The following is a 15,937-nucleotide window of genomic DNA, read 5'->3' as shown; positions in this document are numbered from 1 at the left end:
ATGGGTGCGGCTGTGTTCCAATAATATTTTGTTTACAGACACAAGCAGTGGGCTGGGTTTAGGCTGCTATAGTTTGCCAACCTTTCTGATAGAGGGTAGGTCATTTGCCTGCATTTAAATAGCCGTTCAATGGTAACTAGGGTTTGAACTCAGGTTGTCCTGATTCCAGAATGCTGGATTTTGAATACCTCATTTCTATCCTGCCTCTCCTTCCCATTGGCCCATCCAATAGGTCAGGGCCACCACAGTTAATCACTATAAAGAACATTTTTTGACTCCTTACTGGACATGAGGCAATGTCTAAGGGATCTGTGTGTGTATTCAATCATTTAATCCCCATGGTGTTGAAGGAAGAAGACATCACTCGGTATCTGAAATAAAAACCTGAATCTCTCACTTGCCAAGAAGGGAGAACTGCTCTGGTTAAGTCTCCCTCTGAACTGGCAAGGAGAGCTGCTGACCTTTTCATGTTTGCAGAAGTGTGAAGTTCCAGGGCTGGTGGGCTTCCAGAAGCTGGGAGTTGAGGTAGGGCTGGCTTTAGCTCTGGAGGGCTGGTTAATTGCCTGAAACTGCTGTGGATCCCCTTGCACAAGGGGGTGGTGGGTGAGTTGTCGTGGGTAGTTTGGGATGGATTTAAACCAAGTCTGGGGATTACTTTTCTCGGTATGAACTAGGGTCCAAGTACCATCAGCATTTTTCTCTCTTGAATTTGGATGCCAAGAATTGCTTATGCTTATAACAATTCTATACAGGAGAAAAACTTATTGCCCCCACTTGATGTTTGAGGAAATGAGGCCCATAGAAGTTACGTGACTTGCCCAGGATCTTAAGGCTGGTAAATCGAAGGGCCAGGATTTTAAAATTGAAAGTCAGATTCATACTCTGTGCTCTTCACAATGACCCTCTCTGCCTCCCATGTCACATGTTTGCTTTCGGTAAGAATCACAGTTGATCACTTACAGGCATTCAAATTAATTCGTCGTTTGAATCTATACATGTTATTTATTTTAACTCATCATTTGTTCTCATCTCCGTTCCCTCTTTTAGGTAACAAATGGCCACTTGAAAAGAACATCCACAAGGCTGAATTCCTCGATGTGAAATGCAGTGCCACTTAAGGTAATTGTTCTTAATATTGAACTTCTAACCAAAAAGTCAGGCTTGCTTTTACTGAAAGGTTAATAAGCAGAAATTTTGACTTCACAGTATATCAAGACAGATAAATGACTCTAGGAGAGATAATGCAAAATGATAGCCCTGTTTAACCCTACTGGGTTTGTTCTTGACTCGGAGCTCAACCTTGCAAAAGGTTAAGTGGAAAATTAAGGGAGAGACAAGTTTATTTCTCTGCAAATTCATGTTTCACCTTCTACAACTTACAGGACTCAACAGTCATGGCCAACCTTCGTGGCAGAGCTAAGAGAATTATAATTAGAGAGTTACAATTGTCTCCTATTTGACCATGGACTGACTCAGGGGACAGAAGATTTGGATTTAGCTCTCTTTTCACCAATAACTTAGATGCAAAATCCTGGGAAATAGGGGGGTTGACTCTATCCGTATGTATTCGTTTCCCAGGGCTGCTGTAACAAAGTACCACAAATTGGGTGTCTTACAACAAAACAAATGTGATGTCTCGTAGTTCTGGAGACCAGAAGTCCAAAGTCAAGTTGTCTAGTGTTTGTCAGTTGTCTTTAGATTCCTTGACTTACACTCATGCATACATTGCTCTAATCTCTGCCTCTGTTGTCACATAGCTTTACCCCCCATGTGTCTCTGTCTCCAAGTCTCTTCTCTTCTTATAAAGCCCTAGTCATGTTGGATTAAGAGCCTAATCTACTTACTTTGATGAGTCAAAGTAAGTCACTAATTATATCTACAACGACTTCATTTCCAAATAAGGTCACATCTTAAGGTACCGGGGATTAGAACTTCAGCATATATTTGGGGGGACACGATTCAACCATAACACCAGGATTTCATGTTCTCATTTGTCTTATGATGATAAGATTGCCTTCTTCATAGAGGATGCCAAAGGGAAGATAATGAGATTCAAGTCCTTTGAGGAAAAAGTACTCTGTAATTATTAAACATATCACTGCCAGACAAAGGCAAAAGATGAGGACATATTCATGGGCAGCTTTTATAAAGACTAGAATTCTTTTATTACAGGCTCAGCCAACTTCCTTTTTATAGGAGCTAAGCTCCCCGAGGCGTATTTTTGCCAAAATAATAAGTAACTTCAAAATAAGTGAGATATACACAAAAGGACAATAATTTCTGCCCTAGATGTGATTCTGCAGTAAGTTTCACAAATTGCTTCCTTTATATATAAACTGGACATTTCTTAAGAGAAAACCACTTTCTCCCCAGAGATGCAAAGGAGTGTTTCTTCTGTTTGTTCTGGAAGAAAAAGGAAGTTTTCATCAGCACAGACCATCCATATTTGGCTTTTTCACTGAGCTTGTAGAAAACAATGTCAATTCAGACAATAATTTCATGGAGGATGTAGGAAGTACTCTCGGGCCTCTTAAGAAGTAAAGTTTGCATGAAATGGCAAAAAAAAAAAAAAAAAGGTTCCCATAATCTTGTTCTGGGTTTTGTGGCTCATTCACTCATTTACTCAGCAGATATAGAGACCACCAGATGTTAGAGACAGCAGGAGGTACAAAGATATGCAAGATGTGATCCCTGCCCTCAGAGAACCCACGGGTGAGTGGAGAAAACAGAAAGAAATGGTCATGATGTGTCAAATTCCTAAAAGGTACTTCCAACATGCTGTGGATACAACTGATGCTGTTGAAAGAAATCAGGGAAGGTTTTCTTGAGGCAGAAACAACAAAAACAGGGAAAGGCCAAGGGCTCTAGATTCCTTATTATTTTCTCCGTGTGATGAGAGTGTAGACTCTGAGGTCTGTGTGGAAAGTGGGACAATGAGAGGTAGGCTGGGGTCATATTGTAAACCTATTTTTTATTTGTCACACTGAAGAATTTGGACTATCATCATAGAGTCATTAATGTTTTTTCATTTCCTTAATACTAATTTTTTTCTTAATCTCAGCTTGTGATATGAAACTTAAAATGTAGAGGAGTATAAATATAAAAATTAAAATCACCTTTAATCTCAACATCTAGAGATAGTTTTTCTTGTTTTATGTATATCCGTCAGTCTTTTGTATAATTAAATACTTTCAATATAATGTGTTGATTTTAATTTTAGTTTATTATAATGTTAAAGTATTTATAATTTTGTCTCTTTCTCTTTGTCTCTTTTTTCACTTAACATTCCACGGTGGACTTGGTCCTGAAGGAATTTTCCTGGATGGTATTGTGATATATCTATATTTTTAGGAAGTTTAGCTCAGGTAGCAAAGAGAGACTGCAGTCTAGGATGACATCAAGGTAGCTTATGCCAAAATTTGAACTCCCACGATTCCTAGCTGTAGAATTTATTTCAACTCATCGTGCGATTCACAGAAATAAAATAAATGGCTACTTCTTTATGAAGGGGAGGTTTAAGTGATAAATGAAAAAGAGAATGTAGATGAGGAAACATGGCAGGTTTTAAGCAGTGTATTTATTTTCTAAAAACAAGGATTTCTCTTTATTTAAATGTACAGTCTGAGCATGATAAGTATGTGATGCTTTAAGCATAAGACTTCTAGAAATTGCACCGTTATAAGACACATAAACTTTGTTGACAATATCACAACAATCTCAAGTAATTTGTGGAGAACACATCTCAGATTAAAATGGTGTCTTAGTCTACATCAGATAGTTTTTTATTTACCTTTGAAATTTAAGGTGATTATAATACCAGGAGAATGGAACACAAAAGGTCCAATGGGTGTGAAATAAAGGAACTGCACAGGAATGTAAGCTGTACAATATCGCTCAGTCTTTGTCAAACTTGAAGAAGATTTAATGCTTTTAACGTGAAAAATCAGTAGTTTGTTGCAATTTCAACACATCCACAAATTCCACTAAACCAGAGAGTTCACAGTTAAGACAAACAAAATGATTTTTATGTTGCCTTGTCTTAAATTAGAGGTTGTCAACTATACTTTTTAATTCACCATTCACCTATGATGACATTTTATATCCTCAAGGATAAAGAAATGTAACTTAAGTATCTAGAGGGAAAAAAAAATCAAATTATCTGTAAGGAAACATAAGTCAGGCTAGCGCCAACCTTCCCTTCTGGGCGAGAGGGAATTAGACAGCCCTGACCATTATTGAAAGATAATTTTCAGGAAATGGTAAAATCATGACTTACATGCAGATGCTAAAGGGAACGTGATGATTTTGTTTCACTCATATGAGGGGTCCAGACTGATGTTATAATTGGTTCAGAGGAAAAGCCAAAATAGCACAAATTCATCTGGAATAAAGAAATGTCGAGATGAATTGCAAGCAAAGACAAAAACTGTTTTTTTCCATAGTCAATTTGAACCTCTACCATATAAGACACACTTTGCATATTTTACTATAAGACCAGGTCAATATAATATAATATAATATAATATAATATAATATAATATAATATAATATAATATAATATAATATAATATAATATAATATAATATAATATAATAAATATAATATAATATACCACGTTTCCCCGAAAATAAGACCTAGCAGGACAATCAGCTCTAAAGCGTCTTTTGGAGCAAAAATTAATATAAGACCCAGTCTTATATTACATTATGTTAGATAAGACCCATTCTTATATTATAGTAAAATAAGATAGGGTCTTATATTAATTTTTGCTTCAAAAGACGCATTAGAGCTGATTGTCCAGCTAGGTCTTATTTTTGGGGAAACAGGGTATATATCCATCCCACTAAAACCAAAACCATTTTATCCTAAGTTCATTTTTTTCTTTGCCAGAATCAAACAATGTCCACAATCACTTTATTACCACTTGATAAAAGGGAAGTATAAGAAGCAGGAAGTTGGCAGGAAGGAAGCATTTTAGCTTAATTGTGCTTAAAACATCTCACTCTTACAAAAATACAAAAATATGTGTCTGTAAACATATTGTAAGTAACCCTCCATCATTTCTCACTATATACCCAGTGTCTTGCTCATTACATAGATTATAATAGATACTTAATAAATCTCTGTTTGATGATTAAGTAAATGCTTGATGAAACAATATGAAAGGAAGGATATATTTGTGTGAGGTTTTTGATGCCCTCGCAGGATGCTTGTCTATAGAGAAAATACTATTCAGAAGATTTTTTAAAAATTTGTACTTAATTTATTAAAGTTATAATTATAAAAGAAATTCTAGCTTTCTCTTAGGCAATTTAAGAGTGTAGCTCACAAATCTCTTATTCTATTTTTAAATTCAGCAGATATTAGCAATCACTTTTAAGGGATCTTTGACCAAAAAGCCTTCCTTCAAAAGCTTAAACACCACAAATACTTTAAACAGTTTTTATAAATTCAGTATATTTACTTTCTTTAAGTACTCCAAGAGGCTGAATTAATAAAAACAACCTTCCTGAATATTTACCAAATCTTTTTAATTTACTAATGTTTAAATTTATAAAAATTTGAAGTTTTTATTTTCTTAAAATGTTTCAAATGCATAATCATAAAGTGTGAATAATTCATTATTTATAGAAAAATATTAATACTATTGTTTCGTTGCTATCAAAATTTTTATATTTGATTTTAAAATTTAAGAAATGTGTTCACATTTAAGGACTATAGTTATCATTCCAATTAAGTGAATTTATTCATAACCAGAGCTTTCATCCACAAGATTTTTAGTGACTCCTGCTGGGACTCATTGAGCTGTATTTCAGCTTCCTTATCATGTCTCCGTAACGCCAAGATCTGGTCAAGTAGCCTATTTCCCCAAATTCAAGTTATACACACTTACTAATCCATGTGTCTATTAACAGATTCTGTAACTCTCACCCAAGTCGGTCACTTGGTTTAATTTTACTTATGCTTTTACCCCCATCATCTTAAAGCACATCACATTGACCCTTGCTAAATCAGACTTATGAATTTGATGGAGTTTTAAAGACATATAGAACTGTCATTTCTACCCAAGGATAAAAACTTGTCAATTTGATGAGCTCATTTTTCAAATATATTCTCAAATTTGTACAAGTGGTGGAGATGTTTATAGTGATATCCAGTTGGAGTTTGTATATTTTGTCTGATTTGCATTTACGCTCATGAGGTCATTCTCCTGGCAGGGAAATGTAAATACGTATTCTAAAAATGAAATCAAAGACACCCTCCTGCTATTCATAAAAATGTATCAAAGAATTTCAGAGAAGGAAAATGACTGTAAAGTGGTGGCAATGATCAAAAGAGATGCAATTTAATAGGAGGGTTTTGTTAAATGTAATCGTAATAGTAAATATAAATTTCAAAAATAATTCTTGAGAGAGATGGCAAAGAAAAATAAATATTAGATGTGTGGATTAAAAATCTCAGATTATATGGATACTATATAATAGATACTAGAAGAGGTAAAATGGAGCTCATATAAAACAAAGTGTGCTTAATTTTCCATCGTAGATGTTTATGTACTTAGAAAACCTACAACAGATGTCAAAAATAATTATTGTAAGAGTGAGCATGATACAAAATCATCATTCTCTTTATCATTGTAATCCCCTATCATAATATCAACAAAAGCTAGGAAAGGGGGTAGGGTCTAGGGGAAAAAAAAAATTGCTTAGTTTTTTTATCTTCTACAAAAAGTTGGACTTTAGAAAATGTTGACATGAACATGGAAAATAGATTTAAATATATTCATAAAATTATGAAATTGACTGCCGGGAGAATAAAACTAAGATGGTGTTGGGGGCTGACTCCCCAAAGAGATCTTCAAAATAACCTTCAGATCAAGCAAAGCGAAGTTTATTGTTTATTGCAGTAATGGAGGGCAGTGTGTCAGGAGCGTCTCTGAAGGGGAGAGCCAAAAATAGGATATCTGGGAGGTTTTTTGTGTCTTGATTTAAGGCAGGTTTTTCAATGCAAGAACCTGATTGGGATTTGGCAAAGTTTGTAATATAATAGTTGAGGTTTGATGGATGTGGAGAGGTGAAGATTGTGAAGTGAGTCTTTAAAGAATAAACAATAGTTTGATGAATCCACTTGAGCAATCTGTTGTTTAATAGGAAGAAGGGACTATTGTTCTTTGTACTGAGGAGACCAAGGTGAATAGTCTATTGTTCAGATAAATAGATGTTTCAGCAAGTTCCTGCAACAAACAATATAGTTTCTGGCAACTTTCTCTTTCTGGGCAAGAATTTCCTGGCATAAGAAAGTCATGTTAACGTAGAGAGTAAGTTGTATTGTTAGATGGTATCAATTGTCAACAATATTTTTTTAAATATCAGAATTATTAAAAGTGAAAAAGAAAGTACAACTTATAAAGGAAAAGGAGGAAGATGAATCACAAAATGAGCATAATATCAGAAAACAAAAATTAAGAGGGCAGGAAGAAAACCAAACACATCAATAAATGTTAAAAATGAAAATTATATATTTGATCCCCTTTACCCTCATCTACCAATGGGATTTATAGATGATGTAATGCAGAATTGTACACCTGAAATCTATGTAACTTTACTAACAATTGTCACCACAATAAACTTTAATTAAAAAAAAAGAAAATTAAACTATCCAGTGAAAACATGCATTCAATTATATACTAATCAAAGATGAATATACTTTACAATGATACTTATAGATTGAAAACAAAATACAGGTAGTGATATCTCAGTTTCTCACAAAAAACAGTAAGAGGGGGTGTTATATTAACACAAGAAATTAGATTTCAAAGTAAAATTTATTAATGTCGTAAAGGAAATTCATTATTTTAGGTTTCTACTATTTGTTCAACATCTCAGGACATGTGTAATATCAAATAATAGCCTGTGGGCACTGTCTGTGTTGCTTTAATTTCATTCACTCATTCATTCATTCATTCATTCACTCATTCATTCATTCATTCATTCATTCATTCATTCATCAATGCTGGGCATTGTGCCAGGCACCGAGACTCATGATGGACAAGTCAGAAAGGTTTCTACTCAAGCTCAGTCTAAAGGGGGGTGGGAAACAGACAGGAGAACTGTTAATACATCGTTAAACAACATAATTTCAATGTGTGATAAGTCTTTTGAAAAAAATAAAACAGAGTTTTCTGAGGGCAAGTGATTTAGTTGGAAGGAGGCGACTTTTTGGATTCAGAGATCAAGGAAGGCTTCTTGGAGGAAGTGACACAAGCTGAGACCCAAATGACAAGAAAGAATCAGTCATGTGAGAATCTGAAGGAAGGGAAGAATGAGTGAATGCTAAGAGGCAGAGGTGGGAGTGAGCTTGGTGTACTTCAGGAACAGAAAGAAGGCTTTGTGGATGGTGAGGGGTGGGGGGGGAAGAGGTGGTTGGTGTCAGGGAGGTACAGGAGAGCCCCGGGGCCCATCTGAGCTGGAGGGCAAAGAAGGGATATGGATTTTGGTCTATGCACAGATAAGACATGATATTGTCCAAGTCATTTCGAAAGGAAGACCAAATGTTGTCTTTCTTTGAGCTAAAAAAAGCTAATGCAATGTCCTACATCTTCTGGCTTCTATCATTCTTAGATGTATGTTTGCACTTACTTAAATCAACTGATGGGAGAGTTAAATTTAAAGCTTACAAGGGAAATCAAAGAAATATTTAAAATATATTAGTTTAGCTTTTATTCTCCCTACAGTGTTTCAGCAAAACAGACTTTTTTATTGCCCTGGCTCCTTAGAAGCTCTCTTGAGTTATTTGATTTCATTTCAAAAAGCCCACACGCACCTAGATTCTTTAAGAATTCTGATATTGTCAATGACTGACAGTGATGTCAGATATTTTTTAGGAAGATATTATCACAGTGATGATCTTATTTCATATTTTAGGCATAACAATTTAATGTCTGTTGCTTGTAATGGGATAAAATGGAAATAATTTCAATTTCTATCAATGGGGAAAGGAGAAATAAAATGTGCTTTTGTCATATGATGGAATATGATTCAGCCGTTTAATGGACTAGATCTATGTGTATCAGTCTGTACAGGTCTCCACAAAGTGAGGAAGGGAAAAGTAAGTGGTATTAAAATAGGTATAAAAAAATACAACTGTTTCCCTGAGATCTATTGACATATAATTGACACGTGTGTGAGTTTAAAGTGTACAAGTGTTGATCTGATACAGTTATATTTTGACCCAAATATATAACTGCAAAATGATGACCCCCACAGCATGGTGGCATGAGATTGCAGGAACATGAGAGAATTTGGGGGGTGATGGATAATTTCATTATTTTTAAAAAGATTTTTATTAAAATATAGCTAACATACAACATCATATTAGTTTCAGGGGTACACCATAGTTATTCAACATTTATATACCTGAAGAAGTGATCACCATGAGAAGTCCAGCAACCAGCTGACACTGTACCATGTTATCACAATATTATTGACTATATTCCCCATGCTGTACGTTACATCCCCATGACTTGTTTGTTTTATACCTGGAGATCTGGACCTCTTATTCCCCTTCACCTTTTTCTCTCCCTTTTTATATTTTTCAAGTACAGGTGACTTTCAGTATTATTTTATATTAATTTCAGGTATATGGTATAGTGTTTAGATATTTATATAATCTAAGAAGTGATCCCCCCGACTAGTCTGGTACCCACCTGGCACTGTACGTAGTTATTACCATTTCATTGGCTATATTCCCTGTGCTGTACTTTATATCCTCACGACTATTTTGTAATCTACCAATCTCTACTTCCTAATCCCTTCAACTTTTTCACCCTCCCATCTATCCCACACCCCCAATAAATCTAGCACTCATCTGACACCATACATAGTTTCATTATCTTGATTATGGTGACGATTTCATGGGTGTAAACATATGTCGGAACTCATGAAATTTTACACTTTGTATATGTGCAGTTTGTTGGATGACAATTACACCTCAATAAAATGGTTGTAGTTGGTCATTGGCATAAAAAGTGAAGTTGTAGTAATTTTTCTTCCTTACCAGTGCATAAAATGGTAGTGCACCTTAAAATTAGTGACATCCTAGATTTTACAAACTATAGCAATAAATGCCTCTGATCTGAGATTCTGGTGGCTGAGCTGTGTGCTATTTTCAGCTAAAAACATGCTAACCGATATCATAGGAAATATCAGAGTAAGGTAACGTGGGGAGGACTAGGAATGTGTTTTCAGCCATGCTGAGATTCGGATGTTTTGTCAGAGGTTGCTGTCTGTCCGCCAGTAGCTTTCTAATGGGTCATTACACCCTCTCAATTTCTCTCTGACCCATTCCACGCACAGCAGCCCTTCTTCCTGTGCCATAGACTCCCACACTTAGCCTAACTCATGGCTGCCTTAAATAAAACCTACCTTTTCCCGCTTCCCCAACTCTCAGGGAAGGCCAAGGTCATGTGACTAAACTCTGGCCAATGACATTAGAGTGAAGGTGGTACGTGCAGCTGATTACCGGTACCAGTCTCAGGAAGGTATCCCTAAAATGGTAAATGTATCTGCCTCTCATGTTTTATTGTAAATATGTCCGGTTTTTTCCTGCCTTATAATTCATTGACACCGAAACTATGTTTTCAAAATAAAAGCCCTCCAGACACAGTTTAATTATATTTGGAGGAAAGTGAAAATGCTTTTACTTTGGATGCCAATGCTGTCGATTGTTAATCCCCGTTCTGCATCTGGCTCCTTCTGTGTCTTTGGACGACTCATTTAGTCTTTCGGTTTCAGGTCCCTCTGCTGTGAAATGTGGATAATATTACAGGGCTTGGGGGTGCTGTGAGGATTAATTAACACGGGCAGAGCACTTTGAACATAAGACTTTGCCCTCTTTATACATTTTATCCAGAGATTTCAACAGACTGTACCAGTAAGGCTGGTCCCATTTATCTCTGTTTTCCAGACCAGGTTATGAAGCAGGAGAAGTTAATGGCGTGCCCAAAGGCACTCAGTAAACCAGGGGGACAACCCTGAGGAGACCTCTGGAATATTGACTTCTAATCTTCTTGTAACAGCCACTGGATACTTGCTTCATTTTGAAAAAGGGCTCTACAGATGCCAAATGCCTTTGTCATCTAGTTACTTCTCGCTGGTCTGTTTCTTGTGCGTTGGCCTAGATTTTCCTGGGTTGGTTTGCACTGACCTTGAGGGCTCTTCTCATCAGAAAGGAAACTCGGATTTCTGGGAGAGCCTAAAGAGCACAACACTCTAAAATCTGTGTTCCAATCAAGTTCACTGGAGGTTTATGTTTGCTTTTGTGTCTTTGCTTATAAAACTTAAGACGCGAGGGTCACCCGTGCAGAAAAAGTCATTCTGTTTTTTGTTTTTTTTTAAATTGCGTTGGGAATTGATTTTTTTTTTTTAAGGCACATAGGACAAAATTAACATTTACAATACTCCTGCCAACAAATAATAACCACTGCTAATATTTTAGCTTAGATATATTTAGCCCAGGTTTTTTTTTTTTAATATGTATAAAATAATCTCTTTTTTAAAAACACTGGACCATACTGAACAGATCACTTATTACACACTGATCAGTGTAAGCGAAACCCTTTTTATTCTCTCTGGCCTCATCACCCACTACTCTGTCCTCATTTTCTAAATTCTAATCACCCTGATCTTTTTTTTTCTGTCATATGTACCGTATGCTGTCCTGTCTGGGACATTCATACATGTCGTCCCTGTCCCCTTACCACCTTCTCTCTACCTTCACCTAGGTCATAGCACCCACCTTCTACTTTCTATCTCATCTCCCTAATTTCTTCATCCACCCTTCCCTTCCAAAGGGGTCAGGTCCTCTCTCCTTGCTCTAACGTCACGTAACTTTCTTTTGTGCATAATTTTATACTTGTCTGAGTGTTTCATTAATGTCTTACATTCGCAGTGGGCTGGCAACTCCACAAGTGGCTGCATGAGGGCAGAACCCGGTCTTTTTCCATCTGCTCCGTTGACCTCGCCGCCCAGCAGCCTGGTACAAATAATATCTGTTGAATGAACAGGTAAGAACAAGTGACACTTCTTACATCCATTTTAATGGTTTTGATATGGATTTGTAACAGAATGGTACGTGTGACTCTTCCTGGTGACTCAATTTTAGCAGAAGCCTCAAAATGCCCAGGTGGGAAAACATTTAGAAAATGTACTAAAGCAAGGTGCTGGCCCATCTATGCAGAACTTGCAAACAGGGTAGTTCAAAACCATCCTGTTTGTATTACTTGATCCTGGAACTCGGGCCTAAATAAGACTTTGTGGTTTAAGAGATTCAAGAAGGACGGTTCTTTGGCTGAGAGTTGGTTTTCTCCTCCCCACGAGGCCGTGAGGGGGGAGCTACCCCTATAGCAGGGGAGCGATATTCCAGAGACTCCCTCCGGAGGCGGATGTGAGTCCCTGCCAGCGTGGATAACACAGGGACTGGTGCCCGACCCACTCCTTAATAGTCTAAAGGTGGAGGCGTGCGGTCAACTAGTTGCCTTGACTTGTGGCTGCCCAGGAATGAGCTGACTGTCCACTGATGGAGGCAACATTGAATGAGCTTTTCCTCTGGCCAGTTGAACATGCAGGGAACAAGTAGGGGTTGTCTTAGAATAGATCCATCAAGAGAACTACCTGGACAAGGGCAAAAGGAACCCAACATAGCCCTGGAGCTCTGGGATCCCAGGACGCTCAGGGGAGTAAGGAGTAGCCAGACTGAGAGCAGGTTGAAAGTGGAGCTCTCAGCACATGCATCTCTCAGGAACTCACAGAATCTCCCAGAAAGGCAGAGCAAACACTGATACACCTGCTGCCCAGAGGGCTTCCACTTCAAGGCAAAACTTGGAGCAAGCAAACCTTTCCTGGCTTCTAGCCTCTCCTTCCGCTCTGACCTCCAGCCCTGGGGAGCCCAGAGACAGTAGTGATTACGTGGAAGGGAAGGCAGAGCAGACATTTGGCGAGGAAGCCATCCGCAATCCCTACCACAGTCCCATGCCGGAACTGGGGTAGGGGGTAAACTGTAAATGGAATGGTACTCAGTGTTACACGGCTGTGAAGCTGGAATGCACTCTCTGTTACCTGGTAGCAAAAAGGCCAGGGACTTTATGGAGACTTCATTCAGGTTTAGAGGAAGAACTTTTCAATCCGCCAAGCTTCACAGGGAATGATTGCACCCAATTGATCCCATTTCCTTCAGAAATTTGTTTCCACAGATGTACACAATTCCATGTGAAAAAATATGTTGAGATGTATGTATTATATTAAGATATATACATATATTATATTAAGATATATACATATATTATATTAAGCTATATGTATTATATTGAGATAAGTATGCGTATTATACCATTGCAGTGAATATTCTTATAACTAAATATTTGTGCCCTTGGGTACATTTCCAGAAGGGGCGTTGTTGAGGACCAAAGACAAGCAGTTATCAAAGTTTTACAATTTTGAGACAGACATCATCACTTATGCTCCACAACAGTTGTATCAACTGATATTAATTTACATTCTCATCAGAAGCTTCATTTCTCTTTCCTTAAGGATATCTGTGTGAGGGCCTTTAGAAGTAGATTTTCCTGTGGTCTCACCATTTCCAGTCTCGTCTAATCTATTTTTTATTCATCAGACAGATACTATTTTGGAAATATAAATCAGGTGTCCCTGTATGATTTCCTCCTTTTAAATAGAATGCGGTCCCCTTGCTGTGGCCTGCTAGGACGCGGAGTGCGTTGTCTCGCAGGAGCTCTGGGGTTACTTTTCACACCACTCCCTCCTCTGGGCTTAAGACACACTGCCCTTGTCTCAGCCCCTTGAACTTGCGAAGCTCTTTCCTGTATCCTGGCTTTTTCAAGTGCTCTTCCCTCCAGCTGGAATGTATTTCCCCTGAGGTTTCACATAGCTTCTCATCTTTCCTGTCTTAGCTCAAATGTCACCTCCTTAGGGAAGCCCTCCCTGACTCGCTCTCTTATTTAGGGTAGGGCTGTTTGTCACTTCCTATGCAGCACATTTCTCATTTCCTTTTTAGCACCCTCGGTAGCTATTTGAATTGTTTATTTACTTGTTTATTTTTTCTGTCTCCTACTGGGACATAAGCTCCATGGGGACAGCTTATTGTGGACAGTCTCTGCCCCTAGCAGGTGTTCAATCGCTATTTGTTGAATGCAGGAAGAAAGAGCAATGGTTACCCAAAGCAGACCTGTGCCCCGAGGGTCTTCTCCCACCTGACGATGCTGTCTCCTAGGTCATCCTCCTTTAGCTGGCCGAGGACGGGTGGAGGGAGACATGGCCGTGAAGCAAACAACCTCTGTCCTTAATGATAGCCCAATCATTTTCATTAGCGCTGTCTCACCTTGCCAGACGAGAGGCTGCATATGTTTCTGTGACTCTCCCACTGAGAGCAGCAGGCAGCCGGGCCAAAGCTCAAGTTATTTTGGGTAAAGATGTTGGACAAGTGCCATTTGAGCCTCAGCCTTGGTATGATGTGGTACTTGGTGAAAATACAATCTCCTTTGGCGAAGCTAGGGAGCCCATCATCTGCTCTGGAAAAGTGCAGAAGCCTCTGGATTTCTGCACATAATTTTCTGTCCTAAAGAGCTAAATAACAACAACAACAACAATTGGCTGGATGAAATGCAGAAGGAAAGGCACAAGTCTTTCACATTTCAACCCAGAGCAAATTCCTGCTTTCAATACTTCAGATGAGGAACCTTCAGATTAATTTCTGGCACTGCAATGCTATGGCTACAAAGTTCTATTTCACTTCATGGCAGAGTTTTGTTTCATGTCCACAAGATGTCTGAATAGAAGGGCACTATATATGGCTTCCATTCTGAACTCACACTGATTTCATTTTAATTACTATGTTTCTAATAAGGGTAGCATTGCGAACTGAACGTCTGTGTCGCTCCAAAATTTATATGTGGAGGGCCTACCCCCAGTGTGATGGTGTTTGGAAATGGGGCCTTTGGGAGGCCATTAGGTTTAGGTGAGGTCATGAGGGTGAGGCCCTGATGAATAGGATTAGTGTTCTTAGAAGAGGAAGAGAGCAGAAACATCTCTCTCTCTCTCTCTCTCTCTCTCTCTCTCCTCTCTCTGACATGTGAACACACAGCAAGAAGGTGGCTGTCTGAAAGCAAGAAAGAGGAATCTGCTGGCATCTTGATCTTGGACTTCCCAGCTTCCAGAATTGTGAGAAATAAACCTGTGTTGGTTAAGCCCCCCAGGCTGTGGTATTTGTTATAGCAGCCCCGGATGAAGACAGATGGTATCAGGGTGAGGAGGAGGGTGACACAAGTGGGGCGCTTAGGAGGCAAAGTGTAAGGAGGTCCTCACTGCCAGGCTGTGCAGATGGAGGCTCAGCCCCGTGAGTGAGTGCCTCCTTACATTGTGTAGCCTCATTTGTCTCGCCCCAGTCCAGCCCTGGGGAGGATACTCTTTATAACCCAAATTAAATGGGCTCAAATAAACAAGACAAAAACAAATAGATTGTGTCACTGAGAAACTCAAGAGGTAGTTCTGGCTTCCAGGATGGTTGTATCTCCAGCTCCGTCTCCAGTCCCACTTTCTCCTTCTTTGGCTTTGTTCTCAGCGAAGCTCTCACTTCCGAAACAAGATGGCTGTGAGCAGCTGTGCATCTCAGTGTTTTCATCTCTTCCACCGAGAGAAGATGTTGATTGGATTTTCTGGCTCACATGTGCAACCCTGTGCCAATCCCTGTCCAAGGGTGGCATGTGCTGACTGACCAGACATGATCAGGTGTCCAGCCTTGTGGTGGGCAAGATAGCGGCCCATCACCACCCACTCCACCAGAATCACTCAGGCTGATGAGCAATAAACCCCTAAATGACAGAGATTGGACCAGTTGGCTGAGGTCACTTTCACCTGTCAGCCTA

The sequence above is a fragment of the Rhinolophus sinicus genome, linkage group LG13 (genome assembly GCF_036562045.2).
Source record: "Rhinolophus sinicus isolate RSC01 linkage group LG13, ASM3656204v1, whole genome shotgun sequence".
Lineage (NCBI taxonomy): Eukaryota > Metazoa > Chordata > Mammalia > Chiroptera > Rhinolophidae > Rhinolophus > Rhinolophus sinicus.
This window is presented reverse-complemented; position numbering follows the sequence as displayed.